At 42.2% G+C, this 20,190-nt stretch overlaps 1 protein-coding gene across 17 annotated transcripts in view; it reads left to right on the top strand.

Annotated features, from left to right (window-relative positions):
* The window catches only part of MAGI1 (membrane associated guanylate kinase, WW and PDZ domain containing 1), a 341,410-nt gene that overhangs the window by 16,601 nt on the left and 304,619 nt on the right, over window positions 1-20,190 (top strand). The window lies entirely within an intron of this gene.

The following is a 20,190-nucleotide window of genomic DNA, read 5'->3' on the forward strand; positions in this document are numbered from 1 at the left end:
AGTTTCTGGCCCGTGCCGTAGCCAGGACAGGAGCCGTCTGGTGTGGGCTGAGTGCGGCGCCGGGATTTCACAGTGGGAAGAGGCGATAGCAGCAATTCCTCAGCTGCTTGCTGGATGATAGTCTTGCTTTTCTCATGGGTACTACTTTTATTTATGTCAGCCTGGCTTTTTGGATTAAAAAATGTTTATGCATAACACCTTAAGTTCTTGTTGGTGTGGTTTTTGGTTTGTATTATTTTTTTTTTCACTTTTATTTGTACTCTGCCTAGTGCGCCTCTCTTCATTCAAGAACAAGGTGGTTTTAAGGGAAGTGTAAACTGTAAAACTTCCATTAGCTCTATCAAGTGGTAGCAATGCACCCCTGCTAACATTGTGTAACACCTTGGCTTGAAAGTTTACTACATTGGCTTTATGAGATTCAAAGCTTTTTGCACCATATGAAAGGGAGGCTTTGCTGTAAAATCCTGTTCCTTACTAATCTATCTCTTCTCCAAATATTCTGAAATCAGATGCAAGCTATCACAGAACTTGCTGTGTGCTTTGTAGACCTGTAAAAGGAGAAGTTTGGTGTATGTGTGAATTACTGTGTTAAATGAAGCAAGAAAACATGCTGTAGTTGCTTGATAGAGACTTCTGTCATTTGGGACTGATATTTTTCAAATAACTTCATTTCTCATTCTTGATAATGAGATTTTTAATTATATACTGAGGCTGTTGAAATCAGTAGCTCTAGAGGACCAGGTTTTAAGTGATACCTAGAATATAAAGTTTTGTTTGTTTGTTTTATTATTGTTTTTATTTTTTTTAATGAAGGATGTTATGTATGTGCACATAGTAGAAATTCATCACTATAAGGTCAGGGATAGGTCCCTGTACAGCTAGAAACTTTTGTGGGAGAAACTTTGTGTATTGCCAATTTTGGGCTAACACTTTGTTTTTCTTAAATAATTTTGTAATTTTTTTTATGGGTACTGAATTACTTCCGTGACACACCACATTGCAGACAAGGGCAAAAGTTTAGCAATCTGCAGCACAGAAGGGCTGATTTCATTGCCAGCTGCTGATTCTGGCTGTGCAGCTCTTGTACCAGCCAATTAAAGCCACACTCATTACAGCCTTTGCGGTTTGGAAGTGAAGTGTTCCTGCCTTTAACTCGTAGTTTTACAGGATGTTGGTTTAGGCTGGAGGTTTGCTAAGCTTGAAATCTTATATTTTCCTCTGGTGCGTGCTCAAGCATTAGAGGAGGTGAACAAGGAGAACTACATGGAGAGTTGTGTACCATGGAATGGGAAGGTGTGTGTTTCTTTCTGACAACATCATGAACCTGAAGTCACCTCCTAAAATATTCATGAAATACTGTAGTATCTGACGTACCAAGTTGCTGCAAATAGGAACAATCTCTGCTGCAGTGTCGGTGTTGAAAAAAATGTCTGGTGTTGTAGGAAGTGCTGAGCATCCCTTAGTGAGCATATTCCTTCAAGTCCTCAGGCAGAGATTTCTACCTGCCTCCTTCCTGGGGACTTTCTGCCATGTTTGCAGATCATTTGGGGAAAGCTGCTGGACAAAGAGGAGGTCCCAGAGGGGGAAGAGGCAGAGATGGAAGAAGAATGTGACCCTCTGAGCTGTTACTATTTCAAGTCAAACTTAATTTTTAGCTTTTCATAAACAAATCTTTCTGCCAGCTTTTTATATAGCTCTGAAGTCTGTTGTGGCTGCTGCTCCATGGCTATAACCTCCATGGGTGCCACAGGGAGAAGAGCCAACCTCCCCTTTCCAAAATGCCTCTTGGCCCTCGGGAAGACCTTTGGGGAGGTGCTTTGTGGAAGGACAAGCATTCCAGCTCTTCTCAACATCGTGTGACAGCTTCTTTATTTGGGGTTAATATATCTAATTGATCAAGTGAGATGCTGGACTCCTTGCAGGTCACTATGGGGGCTGGTGCCCTTCATCTTGTGACCCAAGGAACCATCTTTGCCTCCAGTACTTTCATATTTGACCTGGAAATGCAGTATTTGCTCTGGAAATGCAGTGTGCGGCGTGGCCAGGGAAGCAGCAGGGATCCCGTCTCTCAAGAGAGGATTAGTGATGTTTAGTTTTCTTACGCCATTACAGCCCTGTTGATTTTAACTTGGAAACTTCAGTGAAAACCACACACGATGCTGTGAAAATTCATACTTAGTAACTAGTAAACAAGTGACTGAACAGTTTGACTGACTCAGGAAACTCCCTCCAGACATTGTGGGGAGGAGGAGCTTTGCATTTTTCTTGTGCTGTGTTTATTTTTGGTCTCGCCTCTAACATTGCTTTTAGTACAATTGCAGCCCTGCAGATTGAAGTCCCAGAATGAGGGAGAGTTGAAAGAACAATGCTGCAAAGTGGTCAGAACCTCTAGGATATTGCAGCTATGTCATGCTACAGGCAATTTAGTTCATTATTTGCCTGCCTGGGTACAGCTCAGTGCCTCAGCTCTTTGATTTCTTTGCACATCTCTTCTTGTCAGGGTTGATGTCTTCAGTGATGACTCTGTCCTTGTGACTAGAACTGCTGTGTTTGTGATGCTAATATTTTTGGGTGTAATAGTTGTCTTTTTAGGCCTCTTCCTCCCAAGAGAATGTATTTTGCACTTTTTCTAAGGGTATGTTTTGTTTCAGAGTGGAAAGAGAAGAAAGTAGTTTGAGCCCTTTACAGCTCCCATGACCCATAACCCTTATCTGAAGCTGGCATATCAATAGCGGTTGAGTGTTATTGGGTGTTAAATTTGGAGTTTTGGGTGGTGTTGGTGAGGATAATCTTGATCGTAGCACCTAATTGCAAGACCAGATAATCTACCCAAGAGCTCTCATCTTTTCAAGGAGGCTCATTTTTTTTTTTTTTCCAGGGCTAGCTGTGTTAGTCTGAGAAGGGTATTTGATCTTTACATCAAATAATGGCTGTTGGGTTTTCTGAGTTGTCTTTTGCTGATAGTTAGTGAAAGTCCACAGAGATGTCAGAGGATGTTATTCAGGACTGCCTAGTTCTCAAAAACTCTTAGAAATAGCAGTTTCTGTTAACAGCCAGTGTGCAGTTTGGATTATATTTGGGCTATTTTACAGGAAAGAGTTTTATCAGAACTAGCTGAATCTAAGGATATTTGCCTTCTGCAGTAATAGAATCTGTACCTGGTCAGCAATGAGAGACAGGTTGGAGCAGTTGCAAATGCTCACTGGCTGTGGAGGTGGGGAAGTGTCGCCCTTTTTGTGCAGGACAAAGCTCAGGCAGCAGCGGGCAGCCTGCGCCAGGCAGAGCATCACTGGCAGGGTCTGGCCACCATGGGATGGGTAATGGGAGACCTGTAAATGGGCCATCCAGAGCAGGGATGCCTCTGCTTGGAGAGATGCTTATCAGCTGGCCAACCTGGTTGTCTGCTCCCCTGGCCAGAGCTCTCCTCTCTGTGAGGGCTGTGAATGTGAAGGTAGCTGTTTAACCAACATACCTTAAGGCAGACCCTCAAATAGTTACCAAAGAGCCTAATTCTGTATTTTAACCCCTCTAAGACTGGTTTTGCTTATCTGTGAGCAGGGGAGCTGATGCAGCCTTGGAGAAAGACACTGTGTCTGAGGGAGCATGTCCAGGACCCATCCCATGCTTGACACACATAGTTTGGTCAAAATAAGGTGATGCGGAGTGGACACTCAACAGCATCATGCGTAACCTATGTCTTGGTAATTGTTAATTATCCTTGTGAGTCTTTTCATCTGAGCTGATTTGACTTCTGATAATGTGACTTTAGGGTGAGTGGGAAGGGTTTGCAGGAGGTTCCTAACCAGCATGTACTGTTGAGTATTTTCATTAGTGGAAGGGGCCAGTTAATAGAGGGGGAGATGGGGGGAATGAGGGGCCTGTCTGTGCTCAGATGCAGTTCTGTTGCTGTTGTGTGTACCCAGAATGTCACAGTGTGTTTGAGCTGTGGAGGAGGAGGCTGGTGTAACACCAGGAACTTGAAGAACATATTTGTAGACCAACTGTTTTGTGTTTGGGGTTGTTTTGTTGACTTCTGACAAATTTGGGTGCTTAGAGAGCAACTCTTCTTGGCAAACATCAGCAAGCTCTGATCAGCTTCCTTATAACTGAACACCTTTCAACAAAACCAGCTGTTTTCCAGATGAACTGGTTGTTGGGTTTACTTCATTTTTAAACAAAGCAAGATCTCTGGAGCCTGGTGCCCGTTTGAGTCCCTCTGTGATAACGTCAGAAGGTTCTTAGTTAAAATGCAGCTGAAGAATAATTTAAAACTACAACAGTGTGAGCAGGGGTGGTCATAGAAACTGTGGAGATCTGTTTCTCTACTTGGGAATCTTGGATTAAAGTGTGTTGTTACAAGAAAATCCAAATGACAAGTTTTATTCAGTCTCTATTATTCATGCACTGAATACCTCTTAAGGCTCTGCAGAAATATGTCCTTTTCTAGACTTACAATGAGTAGACAAACACTATGTGTTTACAACAAATGCTGGAGGATTTACGGGTAACTACTATGTGGTTTGAAGTAACAATATACACAATGTGTTGTAAATGATTCCCTTTCTATATTTGTCCTATGTTTAGTATAAGATTAAATGCAAGAATTTATGGGCTTAAAAAACCTCAACTTTCCGATGCTGAAAGCAAAAACAATGATAATGAGGCTTTACAGTATATAGTATTTTTAAAGGCTTTAAAAATTTTATTTCCTTAATGTATTTTCCATGTAAAAATATGTATTTTTTTACTTCAAATAGGATGCTGTTGGTTGCACTTACCAGCAGACAGCTGGGGGATTCTAGTGCCTTAACCACGCAGCAGTTGTTAATTAAAAATATATAATTCTACCCTGATTAGCTTATAATGATTGTAATCCCCTTAAATTTGATTATTACCGCAGCATGGTAACCTCAACCACCCCCTGTTTCATTGTGGGGCCTGTGAGTAGCAAAACTAGTCATTAAGAGCTGATAGCTGGTTCCTGAAGGATTGCTTCCCAAGCAGGAGAGCGCAGGGGGATAAAGATGCCCCGTTCCTATTTGTCTTTGCCCGGTTTGAGTTATTTTTCCTCGCTGTTCTGCTCGGCTGGTGTTATCTCAGCAGCGGCAACTTCTGTGGCGGCACAGGGCAGGGGGAAATCTGGGGAGCTGCAGGAACAAATACTGCGTGCATCTGGATGCAGCAGGCAAGCAATGCATTTAAGCAGTGATATTTGTTCATTGCTACTTTGGTTGTGATAAGTTTATTTTTGTCTTTTGACTTGATTAAAAAAAACAACCAACCAAACAACAACCCCAAAAAAACAGCCAACCAACCAAAACCTCTAAACCAAAATCAAAACAACAAAACACAAGCAAAAAACCAAGACACCCACCTGGTCAGTTTTGCAAAACATTAAAGCTATGCTTTTCATCCCTAGGATGGCTTTGCTTTCATTTTCTGCCCATCTACTTATCCTTTACCAGTTTTTCTCGTGATATTTTGTAGCCCTTGGTAGCAGGGAATGGCCTCTTTCTTTCTTCTGCAGCACCTGTGTACTTGGGACATTGTGGGACAGAGCAATAATAAATAACTGCTGCTGGAGAGCAGTGTGGAAACCCTGAGTTCAGGACTGCAGCGTCCTGAACCCACCAGATCCCAGACTGGTTTGGACAGCAAAGATGTGCTGGCCAGTGTGAACTGAGAATTTATTCCAAGATCTATGCATTGGTGGGGCAGCCAGATGGGTCTTATATATATATTTGTTGTTGTTGTTGTTTTTTAAGCTATTAATTATGAATTATTCTGTATCTCGGATAACAGAGCCTAGGTGCCTTACTCTATAGCTGTTGTATTTCAGAGGTCAGGGCAAGGCTGGGGTGCATCATATAAGATATATGAAGAAAGAATATTTTTTTCCTTAATATTCTTCTTATTATTCCCCTTAGCATGTGGTGTGGTGGTGTTTTGTTGTTGTTGTTTTTCTTTGGTGTTTTTCTTTAATTTATTGGGATTGACACCAGCTTTTTTAGTGCATTTAAAAAAATCCATAATTTATATAAGATTTTGATGCACAGATGTTCCCTTTCAGTTTCATTCCACCACATATGGACATTTGCATACAAATAAAAGGAGATGTTTTCTGTGTGTAGACAGTTGATAGCTATTCATTAGGTAAAGTCAGCTAATATAATGCTTGTTAATTTTAAAGCTCTCCTGTGGTTGGGAAGGAGCCAGAGCTATTGATTGGGTCTGAGAGATGCAGTTCCTTGCAGATCTGAGGGTTCGTCTCTGTTCTGAGAGTTATGAGTCCACAGTCGACATGTTCTCAGGTAAAAGAGAGAATTTCAGTGACTTCAAACTTTCCCTTTAAACTCCGCCTGGGATGTGAGATGGATATAGAAAAAGGACAGTGATAGAGATTTATGATTCTCTTCACCGAAGAGACAACTTGCATTGCCATGACATCTTGTATCTCAGAAGAAGTTAATCCCAGCTTTTTTCTGTGTTGCTGGGTTACATTGCTTTGAGAAAAAACAGAAACTGCTATGAGCAGTATGAATAGCTGAAACCACAAGTCCCACTGAGATTACAGCCAACTCCTCCTAAAGGAAACGGATTCAACCACCAACATAGTTTTTCATTAGAGGATTTTTTTTCTGAGTGAACAGAATACTCCTATTGTGGCATAATTGTTTAGCTTTTGGAGATGTAGGCAGGGTTGCAACTACATGACTGTTTAAAAAAAATAATTCAGCTTGAGGAGGAGGAGGGGAGTGTAAAGAGACATTTGGCTTTTTATTTCATTTTGTACATGCTGCAGGATAATGCAGCAGGTTTTAATTTTCTCGGGTTCTGTGCTTTTTGGCTCTGCAAGGCGGGGAAGGAGTAAAGTCTGTCTTGCATTTCACGACAAATCTAAATCTGATGGACAAAAGTTTTGGCTATCTGATTGAAACCTTTTGTTGCTGAGACTGAATGACTCTACCAGGCTGGCAAGGCTAGAGTAATTTGTGTCTCAAATTCATTATTTTGAACTTTTAAAATGCATTTACTTGTGGTTAATGGGAAGCTAGTCTTTTCCTTATAGCAATATGATAAAGACTAAAAATCAAACGGAGATGTAAGCAGAGAAAATGACGTATGCAAACCCAATGGAAACAGGAGTTCATACCCACAGCTTTCATTTAATTTAAGGGTTTTTTTAATTATTATTTCTGATAGCTTGACCCTTCAGTACTCCAGAGAGGTACCCAGTTCTTCAAGATGTGCAAAACAATGGTAGTTTTAATAAACTTCAATTAAACAGAAGGTGGCAAAGTTTAGCATATTAATGCTTGTCGAATGGAATTACTTCTGCATCTTAGCTGAAGGCCCAGAAATTGGTCTGGTCCGTTCTTTCTTTGCCCTTGTATTGACAAGTACATCGCTTGTCAACAAAACGTGTTACTGTTTTGTACAGATGGGCTTGTAAAAAGGCAGCATTTGCTTAGGGATTTAGGATGTGCAGACAGTTAGGAATTTAAAAAATGATTGAAGAATTGGGCATCTCGGATCTGTGGTTGTTGGTGTGAAGAAAAGACCAAGGTTTCCAAAATGCATTTGAATATCTACTCGCTGGAAGCACGATGATTTAAGATGTATCAAAGTGGTCTAGCACAATCGGTTTTAATCCTATGAATCTCAGTTGTGCTCTTGTACTGTCTAGGTTAAATGTAGCAACCATACATTAGGAAATTTTAAAATCTAGGATTAGCTAGTCAGTATTTCTTTGTAGACTTTTCTCATGGGAATTGTCTGACCGGTTACACCATGACCACAAAATGTCAGACAATGCAAGGATCTTCCCCCCACACTTTATTTCCATCTCTCCTCACAGAGGCAGCTCCTTGGAGTGGTGGTAGCTGTGGTTTGCTTCTTTTTTCCTAGGAAGCTTGTGAGCAAACCCTTGGGCTTGCTGGTAAAGTTCTTACTCATATCAGATCTTTGCCAGAAAGTTTTCTGGATGAAGCTGTGCATGTTTCAAAATGCCTTTGGAAATGGATAACAAATGAGGGACTGAAATTAATGTCTTGATCTTTTGAAAAAACTGCTGAGCACTTAATTGATGTTTCCATAGACATTTCTCAGTGGAATGAAAATGGCACCATGAGGCTGCCCGTGGCTCCTCACCTGCCCATATTTAATGCCTCTTTTTAGGCAGGCTCTCATCAGGTTTGGAAAACACATCATGTGTAGTAGGTACTCTTGAAAATGATGTCTTTGCAACTCTCTGGATTTAAATACTTTCATTTATTTCATCTTTAATGTTTTATTAACCATCTAAACCAGTGCAGATTGCAGCTAAAGATTCAGCAGCTAAACCAGATAAACCAGTATGTTTAGCTAAACTGAACATTTGTTGATAGGAAGATAGGCTGAGTGCTCCTGTGTGCTGTTGCGGGGAGCTGGGTTGGTGAGGAACGCAGTGCTGAGACATGGCAAGGTAATGCAAAAGGTTAAACTCCAGAAGAGGTGGAAACCATCCAGAGAAGACATGTGCTTCAATGGGAGTAGAATCTAATTAAAATAATCCATCATGAGGAAATGAGTATGTTTGAGCCTTATTCAGCAAGAGAGAGTGTAGCTCGAGGAACCAAAACAAGTAAACTTGGTCTAAATTGCAGAGGAAATTAATATAGACAGTTGATTAAAAATGTGAAAGAGCTTTAAAATGTAAAACTTCTTAAAAAGAACAAATAAAATATCATTCCTGTAAGAAAAGACAGAACTCTGAAAGCCAAAGCAAAATGGATAGCAGGAGTTACTTGTTTGAAAACAAATCCCAAACCCATTAAAAATATTTAAAACACTGCAAATTGCTTTTAGAAGGTCCAAGATGGCTTGTGACTGGTGCAGTGGCCCGCGTTCACGTGAGAATTGGAAAAGTGGCTGCTGCCTTTGGTCACCAGGGATGTATGTGACCCTAGATGATTTGAGAACAGCTTTCATCCCCAGGTCCCTGGCTCCCTTTGCTAGAGGGTGGTTGGTTTGGAGCCTTCAAAATCCCAGATGTGCTGTTTGACTGAAAAGTACCAGGATGTCAATTTGGGCTGTAACAGCATCTTCTCCTGCATAGGCCAGTCCCACCCGCTGGCTCTGGTCCCTCCCTGGCTCTTTCCTGGGGTCCTGTTGGGTACAGGGGTGTCCAAAGTGCAGAGCATCCCTTCTGGAGCACAGTCCTGCTGTGCTGCAAGGAGGGATGGTCTGATTTCTGCCTTTTCCCTGCCGTGTCAGCAGTTCACAAGCATGCACCAAGGAAAAAAACTGAGCTAGGCTACAAAATGCTGCTTCTAAGGGCCTCTGGTGAAGTTCAGCCATCCCTGGTCTTGCCTGGAGTAGGAAATCTGGAAAACTGTGTCACATCTCACAGTGTTTCTATCATCGCATAGCCTCAGGAAGCACCAGGGCAAGGCTATTTGCATTGATAAGAAAATGGCAGCATGTACCATATGCAAATGTGTGTGTATTATTTATTTTTATATACATACACACAACATATATGCAGGATCTTTCAAAAAGATGGACCCAACATGTTACAACTACACAAAAATTTACAAATGGTTTAATGAGTTATCAAATTTTAGTGACCTTTGAATAAATGCTTTATGTTCTCTCCACTTGCTATACGGATTGTAAGAGTTTCATTCATGGACGGTTCATGGTTGCAGAGATACAGTAATTTCAAATTGGGTCCATCTTTTTGAAACACCCTGTATACGAAATCTCTGTCTTGTTCCTTGGGAGTCAACTTTTTATTGTGCTGTATGAGACATTATTTGTCAAACTGAAGGTAACTGTAATGCAAGTCCCCAAAGCAATAAAAGGTGGTCTAACGTGCATGTCTGCTCTGAATGTAATAAACCATGTCCCAGGGCTGCAAATGTTTTGTGGGTAAAGTGGGGTGATGAGTATCTTGGGTTTGTTTGGGTTTTTTTCATACATTTTTTTTCATTGCACTCATTAAAACGAATGCATGTGCTTGTCAATCTGCCATTTTTTTAAAGTACATGCTGTAGAAGGAGGATGAAGGTGTCTCCTGCAGAAGCTAGGTTTGTACTTTCATGTAGCAGAGGCAATTTAAATAGGCTGGAAGGCTGCCCTGAGGAAGACACCCATCATCTGGGGAAAACCAACTAAGCAAATGTGACACCTCATGAGCTGCATTCCTGAAAGATCTGGGGTTATCTAGTTGTAAATGGCACTGTTCTTTGGTATGTAGAAGCCTAATTACTGTTTGGGAGATACAATGGAATGTGTATCTTTACCCAATTAAATCTCTGTAGCCTTGTGTGTGTTTAAGTACAGTTGAACCTGTTACAAACGGCTTGCTGAGCTGAGGGCAGGCTGGTATCCCAGCTGGTGGGTGATAAATAAGGTGCAAAATCTGTTCCGTATGGGGACATGTGAAAATTTTACCTTGGAAGTACACAGTGCAGATTTTCTGAAGTCATAACATTGTGACACCACCAACCCTTTACCAAAGGTTTTGCAGTGCCTTTACCAAAACTCCTTAAAAAGAAAAGCAGCCAACCAGCCCATTCCCAAATACATAAGTGATGCTCTTCCAGCAGAGCTCGAGATGTGCAGCGATCTCCAAAGGTTATTTGGACAGGAATCTGTCAGCACATGTCCTGTCTCAGGGCAAGGGTTGAGATCATTGGTTCCTCCCCAGCTCGGGCATGGGGACTCCCACACCATCATTTTCATTATGTTTACTTGGCTGCAGGTAAATTAGAAAGTTTGCCATAGAACTTGTTCACTGAGACTGTGGTTTTTTTTCTTTGCCATCCCATCTTCACCTGCCGCATCTTCCCTGTTGTCAAACTGGATTCTTACAGGGTGATATTCGTCCATCTCACCCCTGAGGAGTATATTGGGTTAGGTTTTGTGTGCCTGCCAGTGTTTGTTGAAGATAACTAGGTTAGTTCCAAGCAATGAATTGCAATTTGCATACTGATGAAGGTGGGACACTGTCTCTCATTTAATGTAGTGAAGTGAAATAATTGTTTTCCAGCTGAGTGACTTGACATGACTTTATAATTAATTTTGTAATTGGTGGAACACATACTTTCTAATGACACTGGTCAGTTGTCGACCAGGACACAATGTTGTATTCATTAGCAGATTGCTGCCTTTGACCAAAACCAACAGTTCCGCTGTTTGGCCACTGGATGATCCATGGCACTGTGTCACCTGCGCTGCAGAGTGCTATTTAATTGACTTACAGGATTTACTCTGAAGTTGTTGGCTAGCCTTGTAAACATTGCTTCTCTGGAAAATCATTTGTAGTAGCTGGCAAGCTCAGGGTAACTTTTGTGTGAAATACTCTTTTTTTTTTTTTTTAATGTTTATAGGTGTGACTTTGCTTTCTTCCCAGGGAAAATCATGTTCTTGTAGTGTTGCGAAGCAGTGCTGTTTCTGCTGCAGGGCACTGTTTTGTGCAGGCAGGACTATTGAGGCTGTAGAGTGTGTTTATGTATGTTCATATTATTTATATGTCATGTCTCCAACTCTGCCAAGGTGAGAGACATCTTATGCCAAGACCTGTGAAGGGGTCACCTTGGGGTGATGCTGAGCACAGAGTAGCTGACCAGAGGATGGTCATCTTTGTGATGAGTGAGAAAATAAAACAGGCAGGAGAAATTAGTATGGAATTGTTGGATAAAGATTGTTTATGGGGGAAAAGTTGATTTTTCTCAGATGATTTCCAGGTTTTCAGCTTTGAGAGCTCCTACTCAGAACTATTCTTATTTGTGGTACTTATTGGCTTTCCCAACAGGGAAACCACTTTATATTTAGCAAAAGGGTGAGGCAGAAGCAGCTTTGATGAAAGTGTGGGTTCCAAGCCATTTTGTTACAAATCAGTGCAAGTTCCAACAGCACTTAGTGATTTTGCTTGCGATGCTCAGCATATGACCTAGATGATGTGCAGAAAACACTGGGAATGGAGCCACACGAGGGCTTAAATAAGAAACGGCTAGCACGTAGATGAGGACCTTGCATGATGGAAGGTAAATTAAGGTGATCAAACTGTTGAGTCTTCTGGCACAGACAGGATTCTACCACGTGGAAGGCCATCTTTTGGGAACCGGATGCATGTGCACTAGGACACTTGTCTGTGATGGCTGGAGATGTTCCCTCATGGGCCACCACGTCCATGAGAGGTTGGAGGGAGGATGTCCTGGTGCTCCTGGTGGCAGTTAGCCCACATCGATGGGTCAGGCCAGTATGTGGAGAGGGGATGGGGGCAGGTGAGTTTGGGGAAAGTTTTGTCCTACTCTTGTCCCAGTGAGCTAATGGGATTTATATCATTTTTCAGTCCAGCACAGCAGTAAGCTCTTTTGGTCTGGTTTTGTGCCCAACCTAACTTTAACCAGTACTGTATCATGTGTAAAGGGGTATTTGAGTGTGGATCTCTGCAGAGATGCAGTTCCTGTGATGGAAGAAAATGTCAATCAGAGGGCTTAGTTGTTTTCTTTTTTTTTTTTTTTTTGCATTTCCAAGATTATGTGGCTGAAAACTCCTTCCTGCTCCATCCACACTAATGTTTCTCTCACACAGTTGTAACTGAGGGAAGCTTTGGAAAGGCCGGCATGGGCATGACCACGTGTTTGAGAGGTGTAATTAATGGCCCTCTAGGAGCAGTCCTGAGTCATCCCGTGTTACCTCACCGGAGCGTTCCTGCTCTGAGCAGGGAAGGGAACCAGAACCTGAGCTGTGGCCTGCACCTCTCTTTCACATCTGGCAGGCAGCAAGGGGGGTGCACATCCCTGCTTGGGGACCGCATTTGTCCCTCGGTACCCACGTTGCTCCCTCAATACCCTTGTTGCGCAGCCCTGCCACAGGGCATCGCCATCAGGCAATGAATTTGTTAGATCTTGGCTGACTGAGCTGGTGCTTGTCATGTGAAGAAGATGACACATCTGTCAAAATAGGGCTAAAGTGCTACTGTTTGAGAAAGAGGGGTTTATGTGCTTTCCTTCAGCAGCATGGTCTTTTCGCATGCTGTCTCTTGTGCTCTCCAACCATCAGTGATTGCTGCCCTGGCCAGATCTTGTGTAAAATAACCCCTTTCACTGAGCTATTTTTCCTGCCAGCTCCACATCCTTATTTTGTGTGGGGCTGCACAAACATTTGACATAACACAAACAGTGACAGGAAAGGGTCAGATAAAACTGGGATTGATGCATTTTTTTTCCCCAGTGACAATTTTGCTTTTGATGCACATCAGTCTACCACCTAAGAGAAGGAGAACGGAGCTGAGAGTTTAAATATTTGCCAAAGATATGCTATCGCCATGAAAAATGTATCGACTGTTGAAAGGTAAGGGAGGGCCAAATTAACTCTGGGAAAAATAGCTGATATTTCAGATTTCAAGGTGTAAGGAAATTCTTATTTTACCTAGTGCTAATTTGTAAATTATAACCAGATGAGTGTGACTGTTGCAATTCAGGAATGGCATATACAACACTCTTGATGGATACTATGCATTTCATAACAACCACATAACCTGCCTTGGGCTTGTTTTTAACATATCCCTTTGAGTTGAACATTTTTTCTGGAGTTTTCTTTAACTTTGGGTGGCCTGTGTGAGTTTTAACAACCCAGCACAGTAGGGATGAGTAATAAGAGAGTCAGTGTTATTTCTGAATTTCGTTGTCTTTGAAGACTGAGGTCAGATACTTTGTTCTTTTGGCTGCAAAGCCAATGGTTTGATCTTTCTTGAATACATGTATGCATTTCAAGTCTGTGCTCTCCCTTAAGTGGTTTTCTGGCCTTTTAGGTTTCTTTTTTTCCTTCTTTTGTCAAGAAAATGGGTTGGAAACATCTATTCAACTCCAGCTGCTTTCGAAGTCTCACTGGGAGGAGCGGGCTGAAGGAAAGCTGTGGTGTTAAGTGACACGGGGACTTCATCCTGGTTGCATGTTCGAGGCACCTTTTGCTCCTGCAAAGTGCCCTCTTTCCATGGTACTGGGTATTTTACTTTCTCAAATTGTAAAACACAGGGCAGCTTTTGTGTTGAGGTGGCCCAAGTAATGCCACAAACCTAGTTTTTTATGGAGGATGCTTGGCCCCAACAGGAAACCTGTTATCAAGCAGACCATGCTCAGGTCTCTGCTGTGGGTGCCTCGGAGTCTGCAAAGTGCCTGTTGGAGCACTGGAGCAGAGTCTTTCTACAGGACTAATGCAAAAATGTGAAAAATTCAAGTGTGAGGTGTCTGCAGCAAGATGGTGCAGAGAAGGACAGGGTGGCTCTGGGTGTCTGGTGGTCTGGGGCAGAAATGTCAGGGAGGTGGGAGTCTTGCTCTCACAGCTTTTTCTGCAATTCCCTTTCATTTTCATTGGCCCTTTCCCCGTCTCTCTCTTAAAAAGACACAGAAATGCAAGACTGTCACACCAGCATCTGCTTGAATACTAGCGCTGCATGTGTGTCATGCTTGTGAAATCTCATTCTGAGTTTAAAATGTTTGTATGAACTGTCACAGCTTTGGATTAACTGGTTGGTCTTGTTGGACAATCTCAGCCGTAATGCATCTGTGCTTGGCTTGTGTCAGGAGAGCTTGTTTTGAGTAGAAACAACCCCCCTTTTTATTTTATTTTATTTTTAATTTTGTGTGACAGCTTTGAAATAGGGAATTTCATTTTCCCATTCATTTTTCTTTTTAATGTTATGTAGTTATGGTCCTGCCAGTCTGGCAACTTCAGCTAAGGCTGCCCAGGACTTTGCTAGATTTTGGAGTGGCAAAGCTGATTTTTTGTGTGGAGGTTCTGGGAGAGATGTGCCTGTTGGTTTGCAGTCCTCGGCCTCTGGGAAATCTCTTAATTGCCCAGATTTAAGCAAAAGTCTGTGGGAAGAAGCTCCTCACAGAAGCTGGTTTTGCACATTGTTTTACTGCAGTTACATGGACTTTGAGGTTTTTTTTTTTTTTTTTTTTTTTTTTAAGACTGAAACGGAATAAAAAGCTGATTACGATATTTCATTGGCGTTTCCTCTTTAACAGTTCATTTATTATGTATAAATGCAGTGTTATGTATTCCAGGTAATTTATATAATTACTGTGCCATTAAGCTTGTCTAGTTAGAATCAACAACGTTAGAAAATGTGAAATTTGAGTGTCTGCAATAGTGGTTGCCTGGCTATATTATATCCTGTATGGGATTCCTGTATGAGATCCTTCCTTTCTGTTTTTTCTTTTTTTCTGTATGAACCTTTAACACCAGCACAAGTTGCATTAAAGTTGAATGATTAAACAGGAAAAATATTTGATTGGAATGACATATATGTAAAACATTACTTCTTTAGTGATGTTGTTGGAATATTTAATATTTTCATTTCCTAGCCCCTGGGAATCGAACTATGCAGCCTTAACACTGCTCTCCAAAGGAAACAGGGAATGGTTTCCCCACGTTAATTTGCAGAGAGCTTCTTGCCGCAGGGAGTTACCGAGGGCCAGAATTCAACAACGTTTGAGACAATGCCAGTTATTAAATGTACACAAACTGTTGGAGCAACAGAGACTAAGGCAAAAAGCCTCCTAACCAAAACCCAACCTTTTGAAATTAAGAGTATTGAACGGGATATGGCTTCATGCTTCAGAATATACATCGAAATTAAGTCTGGATTTGTGAAGAAGGTTTCTCTGGAGCTCTTTAGGAGGCGTTGCTGTCACCACTCCACCCCATGTCCTGTGCCTTGCCTGGTCCAGCTGGGACACTCTCACCTGCCAGCAGTGATGTTTAGCACGGAGCATCAGAGCATTGGGGGTTTATAGGAGAAGGGATTTCTCCTTCCTTTCTCCACCTCTATTTGCAGTTCCTTCCTAGATGCTGTTTAAGTCCCAATAACCAGTGTTTTGTAATTTCTTACCCATCTGTGTTTGCTTGCCTTAGATCCATGGTTTTCACCCAAACAGCAAGACACAGATAGGGACTGAAGGGGTGTTGTAGTACTGGGGGATATCTGACCCAGTTACTGGCGGGTGGGAAACTCTGCTGGGCTGTTTAAAGAATAATAATCTGAAGGACTTAAAATATCTTTGTCTTTATGGCTTTTATGTGGCCATCAGTCATCACACTGCTGTGCTTCTGTGCGAAAAGCCAGCAGTGAGAGTATTTCTGAGGGTCCAAGGACTGTCAGGCAGCCCAATGCCATGGATATCCTGAATTCTCCCGCACTTCCCTCTCAGCAGTTGTCCAAGACCTGATGTCTCTTACTTCATTTTAAAATCTCTCAAATTAGGCATGTGCCAACCTGCAAGCTTGGATTTAGCCTTTTGCTTGAACTGACAGAAGCTGGTGCCTTTGTGCTGGGCCAGCGGTGCAGGGCTGGTGCCTGGGAGCACAGGGCAGGACCTTTGCTCTCGGGGCAAATACATCACATCTGAATGGGAGATATGTTCATGCACTGCAAGTGTGCTCCAGCTTGCTTGAAAGCATTGTCAAGTCTGGCTTTGAGGTTTAAGTGTGCTTTTTGACTGTTTTCTCTTTGGAGTTTTTTTTTTTGTTTGTTTCAATAAATTATAAACACTTGGTGGAAGAAAGTGGGTTGGATTCCAGCTAGCACCCAAAAAAACTTCCGTGAAGTGTGATACTTTTGTCTTTATCAGATATCTTCCCTAGGTACCATTTTATTTAGGCTTGGTCTTAGAAAAGGCGTTTTTCTGAAGGAGTTAAAACTGGTTTGTTCAGCCTTTAGGCCTTTCTTTGCTCCATAGTGGTTTTTATCAGTTCCAGTCTGAGAGCACAGTGCCCTTTTCCTTGCAAGAAAATGTGAAGCTGTAGAAGGGGTGGGGGAGGGCAAGCAATGTTATTTCCCCCCTGAAGTCATCACCTACAGAGCTGATACTGATGGCATTTTAATAGATGAAGTGCTCCCCATCCAATATTGTGATAGAAATTCATTATGTGCAGAATCGGTGAAGCTGGGGGAAGGGAAAAAAAAAAAAAGAAGCAAAACAACAATTGATTTGTGTTGGAAGAGGGAGAAGGGCAAAATATAATAAATGGGACTGTTAAATGTTTGGTGATTTAATGGGGTCTCATCAGCCTCTTCTAAGAGCTCTTGGGTCCTAATAAAATAATTCAGAAATCTCAGGGATAAACAAGCTGCTCCTCATAAAGCTCTTGTCCAGCCAAATTGCAGTCAAGGCTTTTTTAGATGATTGCTTGATTGTGTATGTAGTTTTTGTATTTGGAAAGTGTTTGACTGAAACAGGATTAATCTCAGGAAATTAGACTATCAGTATAGGTACAACAATTTGCCTTTCTAGTGTGAGTACTTTGCTTCTGTAGAGAATAATTGATCAGGGTTCAGTGTCTGAGCAATTGCCTCTGTTTGTTATTTAGCTGTGCTCATTTCTATGTTCAAAATCTCCCTTTTCCCACAAACTCAGCCTGTGGAGGCAGCTTTGGGGAAAGAAATTACTTCAGAGCTTTGAAAAAACAAAAGTGCAAAGTTTAACAAATTTCATCTTGGCCAAAAGCACTTAATACCAAGAATATTGTAAATGCTTTCTGCTGGAATTACTCCCTCTGGGCTGCTAATCTGGGCGCAATCCAGGCGTTTGCTTCTGACCTTACTCCCTTCCTGGAGATCTGAGCATGTTGCTCATGAGAGAGCAAGACGGGGAAGGAGGAGCTGGTATAGCTGTTGTTTTCCAGAGGAAATGAAGTAATGTCACTTTTGGTAGCAATTATTATCGGCTCTGCAACGTCTTCAGAAAAGGTGACGCTCCTCAGAAAGGAAAAGCAGCTGATGAGAAATCTCGAAGGAGCCTCCTATGTTTGCTTACATTCTTCTCTAACAGCAGTGCAGGCTGGCTGTAGTTTTATACCTGAGTTGGTAGTAGATACTTTTATCACTTAATCCCTTTGTTTGCTTACTGGTGGATGGGAAAGACATCCCCCTGGGATTAATCTACCAAGGTTACACCTGCAGGAGCGGGACGCAGGGCTGTGAGATCCCTGGGGCATGGGAAAAGTGGCCCTTAGTGTCTGTCCAAACTGTGGTGTGATATGGTCCCACCTTACCTGGGAGCCTTTCAGCCTGTCTCCACTAGAAATCTTGCATCATCTGCATTTTTATGTTATTCTTTAAGAGAATCCTGGTCCTGGCAGCAATGGACCTGTTGGATGCTGCTCCATCCCATGGCACCTGCATGGACCTGTTCAACAGGTTTCCGCCTGTGGAGCCCTGTTGCTTCAGTGCTGTTTAAATAAGGAGAGAATTTAGAAAGCTTTCAACATTGGCAATGGTGTGCAAACAGCACTGAAGCCAAAGACTGACCTCCCGCAAACAGCAGCTTTGGGAGCCGTCAGGAGATTTTGACATCTGCAGCAGGTCCTCACTTCTGCTGCAGCAACGCGCTCCTCGGGACTGTGCTGGAGGCCGGGGCTGGCTGGGGAGAGCTTTTGTTCTGCTGGAGATGCCCATGTTGGTGTTTCCCCAGCCTACTTCAGCAATCATCTGCTTTTTTATTTATTTATTTTTTCTTCTATTCTGTATGTATGTTTTCAGTGTTTGTGGAGACAGGCGGTGTGATGTACTATTTGCTTAGGCCTAATAAAAACTTAATATATTCCTCCTCTGAGCCCACGGCAGCCAAGCAGTGTGGTGCAACTCCTAGTGGGGTCTGAGTGTATGATGGTGCATCTGGGATTTTGAGTGTTTGGGTCTGTTTGTCCTCAACTTGCTCCAGATCAACCAGGTGTAATTAATGCTTCCAACAAGCACTTGGCCTTTTGATGCAAAGCCTCTGCACGCCCTGTGACCTGGGCAGGAGGGGACCTTCTGCAGCACATCACTTGGGAAGGCTCAGGAAAGGTTAACAGAACTGTTTATCCTTTTTTTTTTTTTTTCCTAATTTTTTACTTCTTCCTGCCTTTCCTGTTCTTACCCAGCCACTCAGCTATGGGGGAAGAAAAGAAAAAAACACAGCAGGTTTCCTTGCAATATTGGTTGGAATGTTCTGGAAAACAGGAATTGTGAGTCATTGGTCCCAAATTAACGCTTGTGTGCGAGGCTGAAATGACATGTAAGAGATGGGTCACCTCTGGAGACAGGAAGAATGTGGTATCGCACTCATAACGCTCAAGGCTACAGTTCAGCCTGTGTCGGCTCTTCCGTTTATAAAATTCTCATTGGAGAGGCTTGTAAACATCTCTGTGCATTAGCCTCATCTGGAATTGAGGGTTTCAGCCTGGGAACAGGTTTTAAAAGCAAACAGCCCTCTTCTGTTGCTCTTGTGCTTTAAAACAGAGAGTGTAAGAGTTTCTTTATGTGTCCTTGGAGCCTGCAGAGATCAGCAGTTTCTGGAGGAATTTCTTCTGCTGGGTTTCTTTTGCAAAATGTAAATACAAGCCACAGGTTTGAGATGGATTTCTGGATTTTGAGTCTCGAGGGTCTGGTTCTGACCTACTTGCTGACATGAGGAACAAGGGGTTTCTCTGAGTCGCCCAGGAAATTTTTGCTGGTTTGAAGGACACTGGATTTTCTTCTTCCTCTTCTTTTGTTTGTTTGTTTGTTTCATTTTGTTTTGTTTTGTTTTCTTCTTTTTTCTTTTTCTTCTTACTTTCCGTGCATGTCCACCTTTGCTATACTCTGCCCTCGTCACAGCCAAGCAGGCTGATACAGATGCACCATAATCTCCTCCATTGAGTCACCTGGGCTGACGTGAATACAAGGAGCGGGAGCACCCACGGGCATCTCAGGGCTACTGCAGCTGGAGGAGTGGGCACTGCCCTCGGGGTGAGCAGTCCTTTAATCCTCTTGGTTGATATTGTCTAAAAAGCCAATATAAGCCCCAGAATTTACCTAGGTTAAAAACCAGTATCCCAAGTCAAGGTGAAATTCCTCCTTCATTGAAATGTGGTTTGGAAAAATATTTCACTACTGCAGCTCCTTTCAAGAGGTTGACCTTGGATTGTTAATCTTAAAAATATGCAGTGCATTCGAGGTTTCTTTTTTCTAGAGAGGGAAGAAATGCCACATTTCTCAAAGTACCTCCCTAGAATTAGGGAAACAAATCCAAAACCCAGAGTAGTCAATAAATGGAGTACATGCTAATCCAGGACTGACAAGAATTTCATGCCATCAGAATTGGCTTTATTTTGTTAATTTGCCTTTTTTTTTTTCTTGCCTTCCCATTATTCCTGTTGCAGTTTGCTATC

Source organism: Streptopelia decaocto, assembly GCF_964273445.1.
Source record: "Streptopelia decaocto genome assembly, chromosome: 8".
NCBI classification, from domain to species: domain Eukaryota; kingdom Metazoa; phylum Chordata; class Aves; order Columbiformes; family Columbidae; genus Streptopelia; species Streptopelia decaocto.